Below are 25,573 nucleotides of genomic sequence, written 5' to 3'. Positions count from 1 at the left end.
TTATATTTAGCTTTAAAGTAGAAATTGTTTTGAATCCTCTTGCCTCTAAAAAGAAACCTTTATAATCCAATATACATTAACAAATTCTATAACTGTCTTCTGTTTACCTCTCTCTATTTGCAGCACGCCAAGCAGGTTGTGCCGAGCATTGGGAAAACAGAAGTCAATATAATGGTGGAAAAAAGTCCCAGAAATCCACTGGTTATTTCAAGACATATGTACCCTTGTTTTAACACAGCAAGTTGAGTAAGAGAATTTTCACATTTCTGAATATAAAGAATTCACCTGTAAGGGTCAGGAGAGTCTTCTTCCCTCCTCCATTCTTTTATTCACTAGAAGTGTTGTAACTTCAAGAGCTGCACTGTGGCTTTGGGGCTCTTTTTTTTCTCTTTTTTTTTTTTTTCTTTTCTTTTTTAAGTTTCGTCAGATCCATTATGCATTACTCTGTGCCAGAGGCAAGGCATGGGGCTAAATGTACTGTTACAGCACAGTGATAGCAGAGTTTGTATGTGATGCAGAACTGTGATACTGTACAAAGTAGCTGTGATAATGACTGTGTAGTCCTTTTTTCAGATGAAAAAGGCTGTCAATTGTCACAGACAGTCCTCTCTCACCTTTATGCACTACTTGTTGCACAAGGTAACAGAACAATAAATCCCTCAGGTAGCACCCTGGGTGCTGACCAAGGCATCAGGTGAATGTTTTGGGTGGCATGTCACATTTGAAGACAAAATATCTCTCCAACACAAACTATGGCACAGCAGGGGCACAACGTGAACTTGTGCCCCAGCATTTCATCAAAGCATGGATGTTAGGACAAATTTATTCACTGAAAGATTGGTTAAGCATTTGGACAGGCTCTCCAGGCAAATGGTGGAGTCACCATCCCTGAAGTGTTCAAAAAGTGAGTAGATGTGGCACTTTTTTGACACAGTTTAGTTGGCATGGTGCTGTTGGAAAGGTTGGACTTGATGATCTTGGAGGTATTTTCCAAACTTAATAGCTCCATAATATTCTTTATTTTAAGGCCAAAATCAAGGGAGTTCTCTCACACGCAGAGAGTTCAGTAAATATTGAACTTCATTCAACAGAATACTTTTGTTTTGTATCTCAGAATTGCCTGCTACACAAAAAGTAAACATCTGAAGACTGTTGATGATGTTAAAAGAAAAGTGTGGTATTAATAATGGATACATTATTACTGTACTTGATTGTAATGCAAAAATAAACATGCAACAGCTTTTCTACAGTTCCTACCATATTGGCATAATTGGAGTTCTATACTATGTAGACTGGCAGACATTTGTAAATTCAGATTGACATAGATGATCTTCTGAAAGGTAAATTCTTTGAAGCTGACAACTGACTGGATCACTGTCTAAAATGTTATTAATAAATGTTCAAAGGTCATCAAATAAGCAAGCATAAGAGAGCCCCAACATTCTCTTTGGAAGAAATCTGAGAAATCCTCATGATATGCTATTCAAAGGAGACACTGTATGTTCATTGCTAGCAATACTTTATGAAAGGAAAAGCTTTATGTTACCACAATCCTCTCAACTTGGTAGTGTCCACAAAATGACAAAATATGATGACAACCGCTATTTCACAGATTCCATATTTTGTAAGGAGAACTAGATTACAACTTGCAGCACATAATTTAATTAATCTTTTCTTCATCCATTAGTGAACAGGGTATCAACAGATTTGGATTTCCACAAATGCATCTGTTACTGGAAATCACTTTTCTCTACCTTCTCAACACTCACACAAAGGCAAAATGGGGTGTGTGCTTTCTAATTTCTCCTCCCTCTGGGTTATGACCTTCTTTCTGATCATTGCTAAATTCCAAGTTTTAGACTTATATTCAGATTGGCAAGATGGACGAACATTTAGCACAGAGTAATAGAAATAACTGGCAAAAATTTAATTAGTATCTGGATAATAACTCACTATTTTTAACCCAACTACAAGTAATCTAACTTTAATCAACTACGAGATGTAACCTCAATACATAACAAAGAAAGTATCAACATTCAAAATTAATTTATTTTTCAACCACAAAAATACATAGCCCATATAGAGTACATGTACTTCGTATTTTCTAGATATTACTGGTCTTCAACATATTGACTCCGAGACTAAAACTTATAGCAATAATAATTTGGAAAAAAAATGGAACAGGGTCACCATTGTTACTTTATCTTAGAAATCAGAACATCATTCTAATAATTTGATACTAATGTTGACTTGCAATCACTTTGGAAAACATACAGATAACTAATAAGATTGCAAGTATAAAACATCGATTATAATCAATATTTGTCAAGGCACAGCCCAAAGAACTGGTGGACATTTTCCAAACTGAGGAACAAATCAGCTCTGAAAACATGTCTTTTGTATGCATAAAATTTACAGGAAAGAAAATAACTGGATTTTATATGATTTCTTATATTAAATTGCTGAATTTCTTTAAAACTGAGTTCTTAATCACTACTTAAGATGTTAAAATACAGGAATTGCTTTTGAAGGGATGCAGACCTATTGATAGATTTAATTCTGTGATGTAGCAACAGCTCATAACATAAAGGAAAATTTTTTTCTGCCAGTGCCTTAAAAGTTTATGAGATATTTCTAGAACTTTCTTTGTTTGCTCTGTTTTCTAATTGATCGTATTAGTCACATGATCTATTTCTTTGCCAGTCTTGACAAAGAATAATTCCTCCATCTACTGAAACAGATTTTTTTATGGAGATAACAGGCCACAGGAGGATTGTATTTCATCTAAACTGAATACTAACCATATTTATATGTGTGTGTGTGTATATATATATATGTAGACATTAAGGTATATATGTGTATAAATATATATATATGTATACATTGAGTTTTCATGTAATAAAGGCAGATGAATCAACACAATTCTGTCCTTCCAGCAATAATATTTAATACAGATGGCACATCATCTACAGAGACATTCATATATGCACCAGGTAGTACCATGATCAAATCTCTGTGTGCAAATGAAGTTTTATTTACATTTTTCTTTCTTTGCTGTCGACATCCTGCTCTTCTCAACTACAGCTAACACATTTCAAAAAATCCACTATAGTGTTGCCTTAACTGACCATGTTTTTGAAGAAAAATATTTACAAGTTTTTTTTTTCCATTCTTATGTTTCTTTTCTAAGAAAGCTTACATTGCAGGAAAACTTCAGTGAATATTAGTAAATGTTCTACATTCACTGCAAACTGCTACCATTCAAGCATAAGTGATTGATATTCCTCATATCAAAGAGCATGAAATATAAAATCAGTTATAAAATGGCTTCAGTGCATGGAAAAAAGATTGCCTCCTACAATGCTGATGATATACAGGATTTTTGGATATTTCCAGTCTCCTAAATGAACAGCTGACATTCCTCACCAAACTAACAGACTGCCAGAAATCCAACTGTATGCAGGGCTGCATCAAATGAAGCATGGCTAGCAGGTTGAGGGAAGTGATTCCCCCCTTCTACTGGATTCTTGTTAGACCCCAGCTGGAGCTGTGTTCAGCTGGGGCCCACAACATAAGAAGGACACAGACCTGCTGGACCAAGCCTAGAGAGGGGTCATGAACACAATCAGAGGGCTGGAGTACTTCTGCTGTGAAAACGGGCTGAGAGAGTTGGAGTTGTTCAGCCTGGAGAAAAATCCAGGGAGACCTTACAGCACCTTCCAGTAACTAAAGGGGTTACAAGAAAGCTGAAGAGGGACATTTTACAAGGGCACACAGTGATAGGACAGGGGTTAATTGAATTAAGCTAAAGAGGGTAGGTGTAAATTAGGTAGTAGGAAGAAATTTTAAACTGTGAGAGTGATGGAATCCAATTGCAGTGTCAGCTCGCCTTAATCTTAAAAGTTTTTTATAAAAGAAATATTTTAATGAACATTTTTACTTCAAGCCACCACATAAAGAAAAAAATAAGCTTTAGTCCATGTCCAGGACAGTCCTTTTCAAAGTTCCTACCTTTGTGTTGTGTCTCCCCAGATCAGTCCTCCATTAACACAGTGTTTCACACATGTATTTACAGAAGCAATTATAACTGCAGAATGTCATTAGCATAGTGAACCTCACTTTGTATTAACTTCCTTTTTCTCATTCTATGTGTCCATACTAAATGCCCAGATGCAAATTATGGAAGACATTTTTTCCAACAGTAGGATTGTGCTTTTTGACAGATTATATGAACAGTTACTTTGGCAGCTTTAGAAATGCCCCTAGGTCAGTTGCTTGGTTAGACTGTTGATGGCCTCAGTTTCCTGTTTGTCATTTTCTTATCATTTATCTTCAGTTAGTAGCAAACTAGATCCAAACAGATCATAACCCCACACCTACAAGACCTATGCTTAACCATATGTGCCAAGCATACCTTCTACAGAAATCCTTAAAGTGGTAGCAAGAAGAATCTAAGAGACACTGAAAGAAAGTATCTGAATTATACCTGAATTACTTTGTTCACCCTTTTAGTTAAAAATATCACCAGAAGAAGAAATTAAAAGCCCTTGAATTTTAATTCTGAGATTACCAGAAAGTATCAGATGTCATCTACGTTTTATATTTATTGCCCTTAACCTATTAGATGGAGATAACAATTCCTTACTCTATAGGAATATCAATACAAATCAGTCAAGAGTTTTAAAAAGCTTTAAAAATAAAGAAAGTGCCAAACATGCATTAATACTGTTTCGAGTCCTTGTTCTAAATCTATAGTCAAACAAAGTCCAGAAAGGTAGATTTGCCTAAGAAGTGAGGGCAAAAGTACAGTGCAAAGTGTATATTGATAAAAACCCACAAAGGAACTATGAAGATGAAACATTACTTTCAATTTTACCATGCATCTTAAAAGGTCACAAAACACTTTTGAGCCTGGGAGCCACTAAGAAAGAACAGGAAATAAATATTTTTATTAGTCTAGATGCGGTACTTTTCTTAAAACCATCAAATTAACAGATACAAGGTTTTTTACCAACTTGAATTTCAAGTTAGCATATGGTCAATTCAAACCCTGAAGCAGGGAGGGCATAAGATCAATAGTTTAGCAATTGAAAAAAATTAAAACACTCTTCAATTTCTGATGATTAGTCAAAAAATTCTTAATTCCATGAAAGTTACTTAAGGCTTTATTAAAAATAAGTTTAAAAAACTTCCATCCTTCTGTTGTTACCTGAGCTAGTTAAGTGTTAAATGTGCTCTTCCTAAATCACTGACAATCTCAAAAAGGAATATAATGATTTTACCTTATGTTTGTAAAATGTGACTTTTTTTGTTGACTGTAAAGGAAGTCGTATTCTGAAAAACAGGATATTAAGGATTAAAAAATACACTTCTAATCTAATTGTGCAGTAAAGCCGTCAGAATTTTTTTAATGGCCTGAAAAGAAAAAGGAACAATATGAACATCTAATAATCTTTCCATCCTTTACAGACAAAAAAAATCAGGTGTATATTTAAGAACCATTACATCAGGTTACCTGTTCAAGGGTACAGTGGAATAATGCTTAATTCTTTATCACTACATTAATTTTGAGTTGAGAGTTTCATAAAAGCATATTCTCAACTTTGTTTCCCAAAAGTGTACACACATGAAAGAGAAAATCAATGTTTATTTTCAACAGAGAAGTAATAACACTGGGGAAGATTCTCATGAAGAGGTCCATCCAGCATAAATTAATGAATTAAAGCCTGATGTGGTAAACAGTCTCTTCAACTGTCAATGCATTTTTCCAGTTACATTGGATCAGTGAAACCTGGATTAGATTTTGCTCCTCTAGAATACCTTAATGCATAATATCTTAAAACTATGTAAACTTCGCAATTAAGCCTAAGTCAAAACTGTGTTATTTCACTTGTTCAAATTAATTGCTCCAAGAAGGTCACATACTGCACGCCAACCAGAGTATCTTCTTTGACATACTACTGCCTTACTGAAATATGCAGGTATCTTCTCATTGTCTCAGAATTTCATTGGCAGCCAAATACAGACTTTAGGGCAGGTTCAAGTACTGCTTTAAAAGGAGTTAATCCAACACATAACTATTTCTATTTCAAATTGTCATGGTATGGCTACAAGAAGCAATTAAAAATTCAGTACATTAGTTCCTAGTTTCCAGGGTGTCATCTGTAGATATATTTTAGAACCCTGAACAAAAAAAATATCATTAAACAGCAGACACTATCCTCAACAGCCCTAGAGAAGAAAGAAATGACGATTACTTTTGCAGGTCACGGTTGGCAAATACTGGCAGTTCTGCCTGAGGTAAGTGGCAAGGTGAAGCCAAGAACTGTGGCTGCAGTCCTCTAATTCCTAAAACATGAAACACTTTGTATGCACCTAATCTGCTAAATATAAAGGCTGTGAGATTTCCTGGAGGTTTTGGTGATCTTTTTTGAAATTATATACTATGTATCTATGTACAATGTGCTTTTTGAAAGCAATGTAATATATATCTTGCACTTTCAGTATATACTTTCCTGTTCTGCACTAATTGCACCTTATCTTATGCATTTTAAGGAGCATCTTCTTTATTTTTGCTGCCATGATTTTTTTAACCTTCATTCTTAACTATTAAATGGATGAATATGGGGAAAAGAAATGGAAAGAAATATGAGAAATGCATTTTGCAAATATAAGTATATTTTTACTAATATTCAAACTTAATTTTCAGTAAATTTGTTATTTTAAAGCTAACTGTTTAAAAGGTTTTGTTTAATTTCCTACTGTATTTTTTTTTAATTAGCCCACCATAGTCTAATTCTGATAATAAATATTTATCCTGCATCTTTATGTTACATTACATGGTATGCCCCAGTGTAGCTTTAGAAATTAATATGAAGCCAACACAGTAGAGAGATATTTGAAGTTCAGAAGCTGCTGACATTGGGCATTAGACCATAAGTAGGTCAGAATAAACACTTAACATTCAAATTTAAATATAATATTGTGTAACACAAGAAGATCTATAGAGCCATAATGTCTGAATACATTAGGTATGATGATAATACTTCTATTGATTTTGGTCTGTTAAAATAATGAAACTGGATTACACAAATCAATTCTTGGAATACAACACAAAAGCATTATTTGCTTTGCACTTTCAAAATAGTCATTTCAAGTGATACTGACTGTATCTATTTTAGACTTTAACTAAAAACAAGTGTTAATTTTCTCAACATCACCTAAAAACAGGTTCATAGTAGTCTTTTTGTTATCTTACGGTTGACAAGTTTAACAGTCCTTTAACCATCTAACAAACAGCTTTCTCTGTGTGATCAATTATTTATTACTCTTGCTCTTACATCATTACTTCTGCAAGGAGAGGAGGTGTTTCAATAGGAGGACCTACCATTAAAGACAATTAACGAGCACTCCGTTTCCTTTGGCAGAGGGGGGACACTCAGAAAATGCTGTAAAACACTCAAGAATGTAATTTCTGGTGATGTCTTCACAGTTATACAGAACTAAATATTTCATAACTTCTTGCAGTCTAACAAAAAATAAGGCATTGGCTTTTCAGGCTGTCAGGAATGATGTTTTGTTTTCCAACAAAGTGCTCAGTATATGTTAAATTATTTCTACTCCAGATGGGAATCAGACTGCACTCTTGAAATTACTCTGCTATAAAAACATTGAAAATATTATGTTTGTCCAATGTCACTATTATGGTCACTAAACAAAAATGAAGAATAAGGTGTTTGTGAGTATGTGTGTTACAAAAACAAGTGGCGATCCAGAACATGGAATACGATAAATGTGCAAAGCACAAAGCATGCATTCAAACCTGAAGTGTGAAGCAAAGAGGAATTTGCATTGTGAATGCAATAAAAACTGTAAATCAGTTCCTTAAAAGCAGAAAACAACAGTCTGAGCTAAGGGCTGCAGGCATCACAGCCTATCAGGGTATGCAGAATACTACAGATTTCCATCCTGGCACAGCCAGTTAAAGATCTGCAATGGAGAGTCACACTCCTCTGTTGTTACCAGGAGGTAATTATACAACAGTATTTCTAATGATGGAGTCCCAGAGCAATGCTTCTCCTCTTCCCAGTGGAAAATATCTTTTGAAGCAAAGAGTGGCTGTGGGATTCAAGAGGAGGGAAAACACATACCATAAAATATAATTAAAAATTGTGGAGGCTGCCTATGACAAGAATAACCATAAAAAACAGATACAAACCAGCTGGCTGTTAACAACTCCTGAGTTATAAAAATCTTAACCTGCTGTAAAGCACTCAATTCGATTTACATAACCACAGAGCTGACATTCCTTTTAGTCTCCTCTGCTGGGGATTATTTTGACATGTTTTAAGGCAGCATAAAAAGCAACTGTGAAAGGAAGACATGTATCATCTTACATAAAAATTCATTCTTGCCTTAAGATTGGACTTACACGCTTTAATCCCAGCATCTTTACTGAAACTGGAAAATATCTTCAATGGCTACTGGTGATTCAATTTTATAACATTATCCCTTTGGTGCTCATATTTTTGATAAAGTTGATAGTGTACGTGTACACACAAACAGAAAAAAAAATCTATACAGTCATAGAAGCTTAAGTTTTGCTATTACTGCACAAAATATCAACCCTACTAGAACCCACTACAGAGTGCGCATATCTAGTCTTAGACAGATTATGTTGCTTAAGATTGCAACTGGCCTTTGCTAAACAAGAAAAGCATTTCTTAGCAATGTAATGATGCAGACAGCATTTTACACAACAAACATAGCTTGCTGCAGGGAATTAAAAATAAACAAAATAAAATAAAATCAATCTTACACTGAGTGAAGTTTTGATGTATAAGTGCTGGCAGCTTACATTGCCCAGAGCACAGAATGAGTTTTGCCATTTGATAATTTGCTTGATTCACTGTGCAGCCTCATGCAGGGCATTTTATGCCTGATTTATGTTTAATCGAGTCACCTGCTTAATGTTAAGGAGGGTCACAGTTAGATAGAAGGGTTACGACCATATAAGGCTTTCAACATCTTCCAGTTTGACATAAGAAATGGGTGTAAGTGTTAGAGGTCAACCTTTTTCTTTTATTTTGATTTAATGTCCTCTATGGAATATTGCATAAAACATTAATGCACCACAAAACCAATTTGATTCCCTTTTGAAATGCAGTAGGCAAATATGGATTAAGAGACTCACAACACTGACAAAATAAAATAAAATAAAATAAAAGCAATCTACAGTCTAAATGCTCATGTATATGTGAGCGGTTTTACGGCTTATAAGGTACATCCTTACTTATATAAAAATTAATATAAGTTCTCCTGCTAAGAGATAAGCAATCAAATTTATTCTAGTGTCTCAGAAAAATAAAGACTTTAAATACAAAAGGACCATAAACTTTTAATATAACTGAGGTGCCCTGGTTCACTATTCAGGCTAGATGTTCATGCTTTTCAACATATATAACTGGATATTAGAATTATTAGCATTTTCTTTGCAATAATGATACGAAAAATTACATCTATATTTAATAAATAAAATTAAATGTGGAAAGCTACTACCGACTAGAGAGCTTAGACAAATCTGATCTTTCTCTCAGTGTTTCAACATGCTGAAAGTACTGCAGGACATTATGAATTTTGAGATTAAAATTCTCCCATGTAGCACTGAAAAAAATAGACATGGCACCAAATAAGATATTTAAAGATGTAGTTTTAAGGAGGAACTATTGCAGTTAGCAAGGGCAGATGGAACTCAGCACTTATCAGTTTGGAGAGATTTACCAGTCTCTTAAGTGCACTGAAGTATGTACATGCTATGACATGAACACAATTACCAGAATCCAATAACAAGACAAAATTCACAGTGAATGCAGAGGCATAACAGAAGTTTTAGTCCTTAGTTAAAATGTGATTTGTTTGCCTGCTAAATTGCATGTATGTGTGAAATACAACTTCTTGTGTGAAACAAAAGAATAAATATTTCCCTATTTCTTTTTATTACTATACCCAGAGTACACTAAGCTTCGTCAAATACTTTAAAACACACCAACAATTTCCATAAATTCTTTTAACAGACAATGTACAGACATAGTTTTACATCCACATATTTAAAATAATTTACCTACACTGGCAGCTTAGCCCAGCTAATTTTAAATTAACCTTCTAAAATTTAATCATTCAGACCAAACTCTTCATCTAGGTTGCCTTCAGTCAATGAATAGACACAGGCATTTCCAGAGGGTGATTCAAGTTGGCCTATTTTATACTGAGATACATCACTCTCTAGAGATGTCTGCTACTTTCCACTGGCTATGAAAGGAGATGACTTGTTAAGATTTCAACAGCTACATTTCAGACATATTAGCAGATGAATCTCCTCCTTGATAGCTAACTTCTTACACAACTAAAGCTAGAAAAAATTAAATCATTTTCTCAGGTAGCAAAAATATAGTGAAGATATTTACCAGTATGCCTGCCATTTCTATGGAAATGTAATCAATCTGCTGTTTTGAAATATTATTTCTAGGTACATATTTCCTTTAAAATTAGTTTTCTGTTCAAAAAAAAAACCCCAAAAAAACAAAACAAAAAAACTACTACAAAACTATTTCAACTTTATACTTGATTAAAAGCCTCTACTTTATAAAAGTTTAAAAAACTTTAGTTGTTAAAAACTCAGAAAAATAAAATCTCAAGATGATACATGCCTTGTTTTGTTCTGTAAGAAGAAAACTATTTCAATTAAACACACTTTCTTTCCTTCTTTCTTTCAAGGACTCTATTTTTAAAGCAATATTTTAAAAACATACCCTGATGGACAAAACAGAATAAAACCTACTTTGAATGCTACTAGTTCTCATACCTTCTATCTGTTTTTTGTCAAATATTTTGCCAGTTATTTTTTCCTCCAGTTGTACTTCCTATTAAAATGAAATTAGGGAGGCAAACTGATTTCATAATACAAATATTCATCTTCTAATCAAAATCTAGATTTAATGCCAGAGTACACATTGCTAACAAATGCAGAACATCTCCAGAATTGAGTACTCTCCAGCTGGATTACAGGCACAATCTGGCCCACATCAGCAGTAACTGGGTTATCAGTAGGAACTCTACTGAACAAGACATTTAGTAATTGGTCCCTAAAGTTATCACAATGTCTTGAATTAGGGGTAGAAATCAGCTGCAGAACGGGACAGCTACAAATGTCCCAGGCACTTTCATATAATATCCACCACATCACTCTTCTGTTCATTGCTGCATAGAAAAGCTTGAAAATATGAATTCATCAGAGCATAGAGAAAATCTAAAACACATTCAGGAAGATGTAGTTCCACTCACTTGAGAAAACCTACAGGGATGATACTCAGTGCTGATTATGGGCCTATTTATTTCATTTAGTGGAGCATAGTACTGAGATACCTGAATTAGCATGTTCACATGCACGCATGCACTACACAGAGGTATTAACTCTGGAATGGAAACTCTTTTGTCATGGTTTAATAGTGATGCACCCAGGATGACAACAAATAGTCTTGCTTAGATTGTAAATATTCCCTTAATTCCCCCTTCATAAAGGTAATGGCAGACTAAAGAGGGAGAAGTATCTGAAACTATTTTCTACTTTAAAAAGAACTTATGAAAATCTGCCAGCTTCTTCTCTCCTTCTGGCTGTCAGGTCAGGCTGTAACTGTTTTAATTCTGTGCCCAGAAAGCTCTGTTCTCAGTAACACACACTCTAAATAAAGTGCTCTCACATAGTATATTTCACCAAAAGAAGTAGATGGCAACAGCACGGAATAGTGTGGAATTCTGAAAGCCTCAGCATTAATGAGATGCCCACTGTCCATGCTGATAAGAATGATGCAATTTCAGCTCTATATATCAAAAGGTAAACTTATATTAAGAAAATAAAAGGAAAAATAAGTATTTTGAAAAGAAACTGGCAACGTGTTCATAAGAATTTTTTAAAAGAACTGTGAAAAGTCTCTTTATAGATCTTTAAACAAGATAGGGTTTGTGAACAGCTCTTTTTGATCCAGTGCACCACAAATAGTATTTTCATGATATGATAGAGATATAACTCTGCATTTAGCAAATATTTTTCCAAGAGCATGTTGTTGTAAACAAATGCAGAGACAACACAAGAAGGTATATTTGTCAAAATATGTGTCTTGAAATGTTCTTTTTTTTGTGTGTCAGTTATACAAAGCTAAAGATCTGTCATTAAGCAGCCTCAGGGAGTGAGGTTTCTTCTTCAAAATGTACGAAGCATATATGAAACAAAACCAATGCAATTCAGAACAATCACATCATCTGAAAAATTTCCTAGAAGCTCCTAGGAAGCAGGAGGAAATGAAGAAAAAAATGGGATAAGAATTCAGATTCCTATTTTCTTCAGATATTTGGCAAAATAGACTTAATAAACCTTTAGGAGAAATTACGAGCTGTGTTAGCACTGAAAATCCCTTTTCATTTTATGTATATTTATCTATCAGTGTTTAGTGGTTTTCATCTTTTCTTTAAAAGAACATTACCTAATGGCATTCCTCCCAGATTTAGTAGAATAATAGAAGTAATAAAACTGTCAAGCTTGAAGCAAAAGTATTCAGGTGTCTAAAGTGAATCTAATAATCTTGCCAAAATACAGTTACATAACTTGATTTAATTTTTGGTCAGCACTGAAGTGGTCATACAGTTGAATTACATGATTGTTGTAGGTCCCTTCCAACTGAAACATTCTATTCTATTTCATTCTAGTCTATATTTTATGCATATTATTGACTTAAAAGCAAAACCAGGAAGTTGAATTTAAGTGAGCACTTTTATATTGATTTTTGATATGGTGAAAATGTAAGTGTAAAGTAGAAAGGAACTTAATGGAGACAGAATTCAGATGAATCTCAAAATAATTAACTTTTCAAAAATGAGAGAAACACTTCTCTTTAGAAGACAGCATAGTGGCCAAAATTAAAGTCATTTAATCAAAACCATTTAAAGAAATGAGGAAGCCTCAAACCAAACATCCTGATACCAATACATTCTTCCCAAAAATAAACTGATTAGGATAATCAGCTCCCAAACCTTTCACATCTCTGAAAAAATTGTTGAGATCTAAGTGACAAGATATCATGAAAGACAATGTGATTTTTGAATACAGAGTCAGGGCAGCAGAAAGTATACCAAAGCAACAAATAAAAAGTGAAAGAATAAGATAAACTCCAACAGAAATAATCCCTGCAAGTAACCATAGGAACAACGCCATACAAAAAGTGAGCTGGAGCTAAGCAATGCGTGAGATGTTCGCATGTAATGACTCAGGATGAAATGAGGAGGCTTTTACTGGGAGCAGGCCACAGATGGATCCATGTTAAGTGAACAAATACAATTAGATCATGAATAATTCTAAAAGGAGCAATGAAGCAGATTTAAACACAACTCCAAAAGACAGTGTTATCTCAGAGGTTATATAAACAGTTCTGAATTAAACAGTAAAACAAAAAAATCCCCACTTAGCTGAAATTTTTATACACAAAGAAGAAAAGGATTTTCGACAGGGAGACTAAATACAGTTTCTGTGGTTTCACCAAATTAAAACAGTTCCAGACAGAAATTCTGTGAGACAGAAATTAAATAAAATCCATTGGCAATAACCTTCACCCAACTTGATTAAAAGTTATATAAGGGCTACATTAAATATCCTTCTGTTTTTTCCTATGTCCTACTTTAATCTGGGCTACCTACTGAATCTATTAACTTACTTGATTACTTAATAAAAAATAAAGTCTGAAAAATAAATATAAGTTCTGAAAAGATTCTTACTTCTAACATAAAATCCTGGTATTCTTTTTAACTTTTAAAGTGCTAGTCCATTTCCCTAAAGAAAGTTCTGTGAAAGTCTTACCTGGTCAGCTAGACAGGAAGAGGGAATTAAATACTTGGAATTAATGGCAAGGGAAGACATCCCAGAGAAAATCTTGTTTGTATTTACTGTCACTATTAAAAGTTTAATTAAACAAAACAAAGTATTACATGAAGTAGCTTTGAGAAAGGAGAGGGAAGAAGGATGATATATTACAACACTCATTCTTACCACAGCTCTGTGAGTTTATAAAGCACCGTTTATATATAGTTCAAAATCATGCCAAGGTTAGACCTGTATAATCTGGAAACAGTGAAACTTCCACCAGTCATTAAGGAAAATATCTCAGATTAGGATGAATGAAGAATTACATATTTCTAGTTATTTTTTAAGTTTTCAGGAGAGAGTTGAAAATAAGTCACAAAGATGAGATTTCAGACCACTTGTAGGAAATTCTAAAATACTTTTTCACACACAATAAAAGTAAATACTTTCTCAAATCATGTGACTTGGAACTCAAGATATTTTGAGAAAATATTGTGTCTCAATATCAAGTTTAATATTTTGACTAATATAATCAAATTCACTACTGGAAATGTGAACTGAGAGTCCATTAAACAAATAGAAAACAAAACTCATCACAAAACACTGTAGTAGTAGCAACAGCAGTAATAATAACAATAATAATAACAATCACTATAAAGACAGCAGCTAATAACTCTGAAAATAACCTAAAAACAAGTATTTTTCTTCTGAAAATTATACTGACAGAAGTCAGTTTAAAAAAAGTGTGATTCATTATCCACAACTTTCAGTCTCAGGCAGTAGCAGTTACAGGGCATAAAAATGTAACTGATCTCAAGATGACTTTAAATTTTCCACCAAAACAAAAAAAATTAAATATTTGTTTCTAAGTACAAATTCATCTAACTTCTTTAAATTTCTAAGCGAATGCAGATATGGCAATTATACCATGTTTGGACTTCCTTTTTTTTTTTTGCATAAGGATAAAGTCAATGTACATGAAGAAAATAAATATTTATTTTGTTCTGTAGCATCAGGAAGTTAGTTTGGGGTCTTCTTGAACAGGAGTTGAAAAAGAAGAAAGGTAATTCAAAACATGAGAAGCTTTCTTCTGGAGTAAAGAAAGAAATTAAAGAACCAAAAAAAATATTCTGAAAGAAATTTTAATGAAAAAAAGTCATCATCTTTAACACACAATAGACAAGTGGTATCCAGTTATTGAACAGAAGGTGAAGAAATCAAGTTGCTTTTACTTAAAACAGAACTTCCATATAAGCATTTTTAATTGGTTTCAGATGCTTTTAGATCATAGTAGTGATTAACTTCATTCAGCAGACATAAGTGCTTGTGTCCTAAAAGCCTGAGAGTTTTTGGCACTTTGTCTAATAAAAGATAAAGATAAAACTTCCATAAAAACTTTGCGTCTAGTTTCTTTAAACAAAAAATACATTAGAAACTCAGCAAGACAGAAATTTAACCTAGTAGTGATTTCCTAGCTACAAAACATGCTCTGTATTGGCCATGGACAGTACAAGAAACAAAACTGGCCAGAAACTCTTTCTTGGGAGAAGACATGGATTTTTTTTTTTTTCCTTAGGTTGGGAAAGATTGTAATATGAAAAACATTTTGGATCTGCAGTTGTAAGCTGCAGGATACGTGCCTGCCATGCAAGGTGAAGAACAGATCTGAATTGGTTTATTTATCATTAATTTATTGGCACAGATATAGCTATTAAAGTCATATTCTTCACAGGAATCATAGACTAAATAATAAAATCCTTTGCCCAGGCATTTGGGAGTTTTTTTCATACAACTTAAGAATGCTCTACAATGGTAATACTAATTAATTTTGATTCTATGTACATGTCAGCTCTTAACAGTCTTTCCCTACAGCATTTTAGTCTGGGTGATAATAGAAATAAATGTTAAGAGAAATACAAGTAATTTACATTTTATATAAGGATGTTCTTAGCTGTACCTTTTTTTAAAATCTGTATCCTATTTCTTAAGGAAATTATTCCATATTTCACAAGAAGGAAACTCACTGAGGCAAAAGAAATGCATTTTTTGTCATTCACCTCTAGGAGTATGATGTCCTCAATGTGTTCAACATCTGTAAATCTGAGACATCAAAACCTGAATATAACCTGAGCTTTCAACAGAGGAAAGAAATTACCTTAAGAATTGCTTTGTCACACAGTTCCTGAGTGCACAGGAACCACTGTTTTCTTCCACTTGAATGAAATATTAATTTAGTAAAATCTTTTGAGATACTTTTCAAAACGAATGGGCTTATTGACAAAAAAAATCACCTTTCTCTTCTCAAATACTTGCACTGAATACTGTTTGGATGCTGAAAATCATTTATGGTTTGAGTGTTTGGTTTTTTTTTTTTCTTTTCTTTATAGTGTGGTACTTACAAAAATAATGCACTGTTGTAATGTAAATTATTCCCATATTCATATACATTATTAAGCAAGGGTACAGGGAAATTCTGTCATTCTTTGCACTGTGTTAAGAAGATTTTCTCACCATCTGAAGTCCCAGTTTAAGTGACATTACAGAGTCAGTATTCTAATGAAAGAATTACATTTATATTTCTGTATATTGGATTGATGCATCATAGCATACGCATTAAGGATTAAATTTACTGTGACTTCATAAAAATTACTTCATCCTTTTTAGTAGAGATATTGCTTATCTAAGATCATACTCTTGATTTTATGGTTCCTAGCAAGGTAAATCTAGTAATCTGAAGCAATCATAAATGGAAATTATTGAAATATGCAGCTGACTCCAACTCAAGTCTCGAATTCTGTATTTCCTCTATAAAAGCCAGAAACATTATTTTAGAAAAGCATATGTGGAAAGAAATGCTACACTATTAACTTCCCTCTTAGTAAGGGCCAAGTGGATTGTTCAAGTTGTATATGTGTACATATATATCTTAGTGCTTGTGATAGCAAACCGCATAATGAATACAGAGAAAAGGAAATTTCATAGAAGTATCTGTGCATTTAAAACACTCCTCACAACTTATTCTACTTCCAATAGGTCAATCTAAACCTCAGTTCCCCCAAACAAAAATGGGTAGTGTTGACAAAACCTTAATTCTCAACAAAACTTGTTGGTACATTGTCAGACTATTTGACATGGATTTTGATAAGTTAAAATGACCCAGTGACATTATAATTTTGTCTTGACTAGTTGCAGTTTTCCTTTCCCCAGCTTACTCAACCCTAGCATGCTATTGTTTTCTTAGCTAGAAACTAATATATTATTAATTGATGACCAACATCATCATGTAGTAACAGTAAGATTCTCCTCAAACTAAGACTTTTCTTCCTAAATGTCAGGTCACATCTCTAATATTAGTATCAGCATCAGTTCATTCTTTGCTGACAGCTTGAACATGGCAATTAAGATTGGACTGAAATGAGATTATTTTAGAGTCACATGTAGAACACTCAAAATTTAAAAAGCCCTCAGAAAAGTAAAAATGCAAGTTCCTGTGCACATACACACTGTGGAATAACTCCTGAAAGCTACTTATATAAATACTATACCAAAGTAGCCTTGTAACTTCTCAATAGTCATGAATTAACACTCAATAGCAAACAAACTAACTTGTATTATGCTAAATAAGTTGGTAATACCAATTCACAAAGAACTTCGCTCTCCCTTCCCTCTCTTTTTCTCTCTTTCCTTCTTTCCAACAGTACAGCTTCCTTCATCACTTTCCATCCATCTCTGCCTTTGCAATTGCTGTCTCAGGCACAGAGCAACCAACCAACACATATCTGCATTTTGAAGGAATAAGAGAAGTCTTCTCATATGAAATGAGGTTTTCAAACTGAGCACCTTGAATGCATGGAAACTCAGACCATCAGCTCAGGCTGTCATAAACCAGAGGCTCTTGGAAGTAGCTCTAGGAGCAACAATCTAGGGATTAGTTTCTGTTTGCAACAAAGTTCATCAGCATATGAATTGTTATAAAATGTGCTCAACTTCACATCACTAAACAGTTCTGACTCTGATTTCCAAACAGCAAGGAAAATGTTAAGCGATTCTCAGATGATATGGAATCAAGTTTGAATAATCTGGCTTGAACTAGAACAACCTTCCTTTTCAAAAACCTTCTCCCACTTAAGACTACTTTATGATAACTCTAATATATTGCACAGGACAACATTAGTAACAGCAGTAGAGTGCCCTGTGAACAACTGATAGTGGATTCATTACAATTCTGATAACATGCTACTGAGCCTTGTACAATTCATGCAGGCAGTGTTCCTAGAGCTATAAGTCATAAGGACAACTCACAGAGGCTGGTTCTCCTTGGAAAACTACATTCATACAACCATAGAATTTGCTGAGTTAGAAGGGACCCATCAGGATCATTGAATCCAACTCTTGGCCCTGCACAGGACAGCCCAAGAGCCTGAGAAAAAATGAATATAGTACTTAGTTTAGTTTTTCCCTTGAGTTGTAACCTTCTAATGCTTCTCAAATGAAATAATGCTTTCCCTGCATACTTTTCCTGAAAATACTAGTTACTTAAGTAAATTCTGAAGTTCACCTGCACCATATGTCATATAACAAAAACACCTGGGCAACCTGACATAATTTCTGGAAATTCCCTTCATATATAAGTCCTTGCATGAAATCTGCAAAACTCCACAGCAGACAGCTTGTTCTTAACCAAGAGACAATCATATTAAATAATGACATTTGACACTGCCTTCCCCCCAAAACCCCAAAATGAATGGAAAATATCAAGCTGCAGTCTTTTTCCTCTACTTTTTCATATATATATATGTCTGCCCACATATACAATAATGAAATCATGGAACATAACTTTGGAATATATAGCACTGGTAGCTAATCAAATACAAAATCAAGAGAAAAAAATCATTCACCCTTCATTGAGCATGTCATGCAAGGCCATAAGTAGCCTAACTCTACAGGAAAGGAGCTGGGCTCTTCCATAGCACTCAGGAACCACACGTCACCGTGATGTGCAGAACTACAACCAGCAACACGATGGAACTGAGCTTTGTACCAGGACTTGCTATGTTCATCCTAAGAACTACCATGTTCCTATTCTGCTACAACATCAACACCATTCAGCTAAGGGACTGAAGTGTTTGCGAGTCTGAGATGCAATTCCAAATTCAACAGCTTGAATTCATTTCTAATGGCAGCGTTTAACAAAATAATACTCTGCATTTCATGTTTGAAATGACAGTGTGTTGTTTGCTATATAAAAGGTTCGTTTTGAACAAATTAGTGATTAAATGATTTGGAATCAAATTATTTTGGCTGAACATTCTCACTAAAAATCAGAAGTGGGTGGAAAACCAACACGTTTATTATATTAATAACTGTAAACACAGGATTATGATTATCTTGATGTTTTTCTATTGAAATACTCTGCCTGAAATCTGAACAGCAATAAAATCTTGTTATAAGTCGAAATGGAGAAGTTTACAATTTGAATAATTTAATTTTAAGAAACAACTAGCATATTCTGCAATATATATATATATTTATTACAATTAATAGAATGTTGGGATTCAGAAAGCTATCGAAACACTTCCATTACTAGGTTCTAATGTAGTCACTGATAACTTCACCACATAGCTGCCTTTAAGAATAAGCTTTTAATTGCTTTCTTTTATATCAAGAGTTTAGTGTTCCGTTTGTTTTTAATTTTATTTCAATTTACGTGTTACTTGTTTTACAGAAAACTGTTATGATAACAAACTGTTAATTAAATATTGTTCAGCAGTGGGGAGCTTTTTCTCCCAAGGTGTTTAATATACTTCTGTTATTTGAAACAAGAAACTTCAACTAGGGAGAAGGTTGCTTCCAAAGTTGGAAACTTTTTCTTTTTTTAATGATCATGTTAAATCTACCCTGAAAAGCTGCCTAGATATGAAAATTATCACATATCATTAAAGACTAATCTAATATCTTCTAATAGTTCATCTTCAGAGAATATGATCAGTAAACTGGGATCCTACATAAATGCTACAGGAATAGCATTCTTATGGGGAAATTCAGAAATCAATATGATTACAAACTTAGCTTTCAGAAGGTAAAATTATTCTGTGATCCAGGAAGAATTAAAAAAGTTTTATCTCCGATTTTCCACTAAACTTTGTATATCACAACCTAACACTGAGTACTCACAGTAGACAAGTAGAAGACAGGATTCACTAGCTTCTAACTAAAGCTTAAAACTAAATAACTTCACTCAGTTTCTTTTTGAGTACCTTGAGCACATCAATGGGTATCCTTGCTGCTTAAATATTTAATCCCAGAGTCTCTTTTGAAGTGAACCAACTTGTTGCCTTTGCATCAAAAAAGCTGAGAGCATTTCTGGAAACAGCTCAGTCTAGGGATGGCTCTCAACAGGCAATGGGTGAACCTGCATGAGGTGTGACTGACATACAGTTTCCCAACAAAATTTTTTAAGCTTTGAATATATGTACAGTCATATGGTACAATGCTGCAAAATGTACAAGTTCTTCTTGATTAAAAGCTCTTAATAAAAAAGGTTCCACTTCTGAAGTAATTATTGGTTTGTAAAAGACTTTTATGACTGACTGAAAAACATAAGGGACTCACTAGAACTTAAAACTAGTGAGCTTCCAGAAGTAGTTTTCAGTGATAAATCCTCTTGTGATAAAGCAGAATATAGCTAGTCATTCAGTGGGATGATAGTATGATAAAATTATGACTGTTTTCAGGAGATGACAGGTAGCCTGAATTATACCATAATAATTATTTTTAAAACTTTGAAAAAATACATTTACAGAGTAGAGTCAGTTTATTTTCCCACTGATACATCAACTAGTGAACATGACAGAAGCTTTCACATTAGTTATAATGACTACTTCCTTAATGAAGTGCAAAAATGTTTTGTGTAATTTGATTCAGTCTCTTGAATTTGGTTACAGTTTGTCACTCTGAAAGCAGGACTTTGTTGCTTATTCTTACAGTAAGTTAGTTCAGCCCCAACAGATAAACAGCTTATCATCCTGTAACATCAATCAAAACCAATGTTAACAACAAAAGTTACTTAACACTAATAACCAAAATACTGTGTTAACATGGAATGTATTTTAAAATAACAAAGCAACAGCACTCAGTTTTATTAATATGTATCTTTTTAGCCAACACAGGATCTCAAAAGGTATACCCACTGCATAAAATAAATAACTGAATAATAGATTTGCTTCTCCAAATAACCTTGCAATTCCATTTTATAGTTTCTAGCCCCTGGAATACTCACAGAAATCAACTCTATACCTTTCAGTAAGTTAAATAATTTCTTAAGACTTTACAGTATTTAGACAGTCAGGAGGAAATACTTCTAGCTACAGATTTTATTTCTTGGCAATATGATGAGGATAGAGTAACAACGATAATTATATTTTAACCATTCTTTCAGTCTGCCTAATACAACATCAATAACTATGAGCCAGAGAAAATGAAATTATTTAATTATGTGATTAATCTTTCTTTAAACACCAAATAATTTCATCATCCACTTTAGCAAAAACATTACCACACTTTATCAATCACTGCATCTGTGAATGACGTTTGCCCTCCAAGCTGAAATAATCTATACAAAACCTTTCAACTCTCTCCTTACTCTAACTCCTCATAAATATGTTTTGTTGTGCAAAGAATTTTATACAAGATGGAAATTGAATATACTTATATTGATTCAGGCCCACAGCAAAAGAGAAAATAAGGATGAGATTAGAAATCGCATCTTCAGATTACCATTTAAGAAAAGAAAAAGAATGGTTTAATAGAGGAGAGCAGTTACAATTTGTACAAATGAAACATTTTAGAGGAAGTTTAATATCCTTTCACAGGAACAATCTGGATTCAGATGCGGAACAGGTACCTATCACAGAGCAAACCTGTTCAAAAAATAATATTAATAATAGCAACAATAATTACTGCGATTAATTTAATGTAAAAGCAATGAAATAAATTAAACATGCTTTGAAATCACTTTTTTAATTGACAAAGATATATATATATAAATATATCAATATAAGAAGGGGCATTCTTATCCTGCCCTATGTCAGCAATTTCCAATTCTCATTTTATTTTTGAAAGATGCAGTTCCTGAAATAAGCACAAGAGACTGCAGTTACTCATTTCCTCACCTATAGATTTCAGACTCAGTAGGCCAAGTTGCAAAAGAATTAAGCAAGGAGTTTTAAAAGCACCTTCAAAACCTAAAATACTAAAGAATAATTACCAAAATAATTAGAAAAGTGAAGAAAATTTCTTTACAAAGTTTGTATGAAAAATAATGAAAATATCATTTTATATATTATATAAGTCCTCCAGACATGAAAGTACAGTCCACAACACTCAGGACGTACAGCACTTCTTTTTTGATTGATCACCATTACAATCATCTACTGTTTCAATTTTAGACAACTTTTGAAGCACATTAGCCAAGAAAAGATCTTCAGCACAGAGAAACAGCAGATCAAAGTTAACTGTGATGAGGCACACAGTTTTGGAAGGATTTCAAGGTGCTATCTAAATAAGCCGGAAACGTCAGTACAATTGTTTGAGCCTCCACCAAATGCTTTCTTCTGACTGCATGATTTGTAACATAGGTAGATTTTAATTCTCTGGACAATTTCTGAACCTCTTCATTTCCTGTTATTACACATTTCTCATTTTGTGACACCATCAAAGGTCCTACATATTTATTTCCATAAATATAAGATTATCTTTTGTGAATCAACCACTCTTCTATAAATTTGGGAGCACTCTGTAAATTGACCTTAATGAAAGACAGTGGATAGATCAGCAATTGTGGGTAATATTGAATTGTAATAAAATGCATAGAGTATCAACTGGGGGTGATGCTTACTTCTTCAATTTATAGTTCATTAAAAAAATGTGGAACATTATATCTTTTTTCTCTTTTATTTTTCTTCTGTATATCATTCCTACAACTCAGCCCCTAAACACTTCCATAAAGCAAGTTCATTCTAAGTGATCATGCAATGTTCTTTGCACGTTTTTTCAGAGTTTGAATCAGTTACATAAAATATTTTCAAGAGTTCCTTAACTTGGCCTCCTACAAAAATATACAGTCCTGGAATATCACGAGAAATCTCAGCATATAGTTTAATATCAGTTTATTTGTGCACAAACAATGCATGCAGAACCAGCCACTTTAGAAATCAAGATTTCCACCTTTAAATCTCTATTTCTGTATTATGCAGCACATTAAAAAAAAAAAAAAAAAAAAAAATTTCAAGGAAAAATCATGCATTAAATAGTAGCATTGTGTATCCTAGATATACCTAGTAATTGCAGATCTCTATACTTAAAGAGCATTAAATGGCACATAATTATTTGTGTGATCACTTATACTTTTTTGTAGGCAGGAAGGAAACTTAGTTATTACACTCAGATTATTAAATCAATCAAAAAGTTTAAAAAGAAGAAGTTATTACAAAGAAAAAAAAAATAACAGAGTAAGAAGGGGTAGGAAGCACTTAATAATATGGTTATTTTATTTTTTCTGCCTAGAGCTGGATACTAACAGGATACACACTTCACAAACTTATCAAATGAAGAACCATCTTTTAGAATTCCTGTCTCTCTCAAGAGAGACAGAGAGCTGGGACTGTTCAGCCTGGAAAAGACATGGGGGCATCTTACTAATGTGTATGAAAACCTAGTAAGGACAGAGGTGGAACCAGACTTCTCAAATGTGGCCCAACAAACACAAATTGAAATTCCATCAAAAAGTAAAAAAAAAAAAATCCAGTATTATTTTGATAGCAGTGAAACACTGTAACAAGTTGCAAAGAGATACCGTGGTGTCTCTACCCTCAAAGAGAATCTCAAGTGTACCCAATCCTGAACAACCTGCTCTAAGTGATCTTACTTTGACCAGCAGAGGCTGGACTAGGTGACCTCCAGTGGTGCCTGAAAACCTCAACTAGTTTGTTGTTTTCTACACATACAGACAAAATATGGTGCAAAATTTTACAATTGGCGAGATTTTACTTGTATCAACTAATGTGGCAGCACATAACAATGGCACCTACATCATCAAACACAGTTATCAGAGTCTTTCCTTCGTAGAACTCTAGTAGTTGTGCTACTTATTTACAACCTAGACCCACAAATTTTCATTGTTTTAAACTCATAAGATCAGATTGTAAGTCTGTTTTTATACTTGCCTATCTATAAAATGCTGGAATGACGGTCATGCAGTGCTGCTGTCATGATGCTCTTTATCTTTGTTGAACCTTTGCATACCTCATGAAACACTAGACCCCAGAGCTCACTTCTATCAGAGTTATTGTTTGCATTTTTTGTGCTGTTTGAGACTCAACACCACCACAATGGGAAAAAAATCATACCACTCTTTCTGTTGTGGTAAGCCATGTAATGTGAAACCAGTTCAAATGTAATAGCAATTACATTTCTTTCTTCTTTTGCAAGAGACTCACAAAGCATTACCACCCGAAAAGGACTTGATGAATGATAATCTTACATATGCCTATTTTCTTTAATTTTGAAATTTTTTTTTTTTTTTAATCATCATTTTAGAAAGATCTGCATCTGGTTTTGTGGGCTGATACTCTAAGAAATTGGATCTCTGGTTTTACTACCATATATTTTTATTGTTAGCTTGTTATGACCAGCTTTATAGAACAAGAGAGGAACTAGATATTTTAGGGCATTAGTTGTGGTTTAAAACTGCTTTCTTAAAATAAAAAATCAAGAGGCAATCTGCTCTTAGATATTAACTGTAACACAAAACCCCAAATGATACTGTTGACAAGGTTTCTCTTCCTGTCTCCCTCCTTTTGGCCTGCTTATTTGTCTCTGACTTCTTTCATCGCCTTTCTACTTTTCACATGCATTCTTTTCTTTGATATTTTCCTGCCTTACTTCCCCCAAATAATTTCCCTTTGCTTCTTCAATTTTTGATCTCTCCCTCCTGAACATGACTAAAAACTTTCCATAATAAAATAAAAACTTCCATTCTCTCTCCACATAGATCCCATCTATTATTCTCATGTTGCATTCACTTTGCATGATCTCTATTTTCTACACAAGATTACATCCCATGAATTCTATTGTATAAAGTATTTTAATCCAAATTTGTTTTTGTTTTTATTTTTGTTTTTTTCTGGTCACACCTTCTCAGACTACCATTGTAAAATCCACTTGCCTAATGTTTTCCCACACTCCCCCACATTATCAGTCTTATTTCTCCTTCCTTCTCCTTATTTTACACCTCTCTCCTACCAATCTTTGTTGTCTGACCTCACTTCATTTTGTCACTCCTCTTCATCTATAAAAAACTTTAAATTTCAAGTAAAATATTTCTAGCTATGTGTCTATCTCACCATGTAAAGCTTCTGTTGAGCCTAAGACCAAAGTACAGGCCCCCTTTTGTCCACTGAGCTAAGCCTTCTTCACTTTCCTCCTTCTTCCAGACAAGATATTTACAACCAATATCATTCTGGTATTTGTTGTTTCCTGAACTGAGCATTTCTTTTGAGAATGTTAGTCATCTGTGACCAAAAATGATGCCAAGAATCATGCTCATACTTAGAGAGACATGATAATGGGCATGTACTCAAACATCCACCTATCTATCTGGTCCACAAG

The 25,573-nt window shown here is 33.6% G+C and overlaps 1 protein-coding gene across 6 annotated transcripts in view; it reads right to left on the bottom strand.

Moving 5' to 3' along the window:
* Positions 1–25,573, bottom strand: part of DACH1 (dachshund family transcription factor 1) — a 351,929-nt gene that overhangs the window by 176,254 nt on the left and 150,102 nt on the right. The window lies entirely within an intron of this gene.

This window comes from Erithacus rubecula (genome assembly GCF_903797595.1).
Source record: "Erithacus rubecula genome assembly, chromosome: 1".
Lineage (NCBI taxonomy): Eukaryota > Metazoa > Chordata > Aves > Passeriformes > Muscicapidae > Erithacus > Erithacus rubecula.
This window is presented reverse-complemented; position numbering and strand designations above follow the sequence as displayed.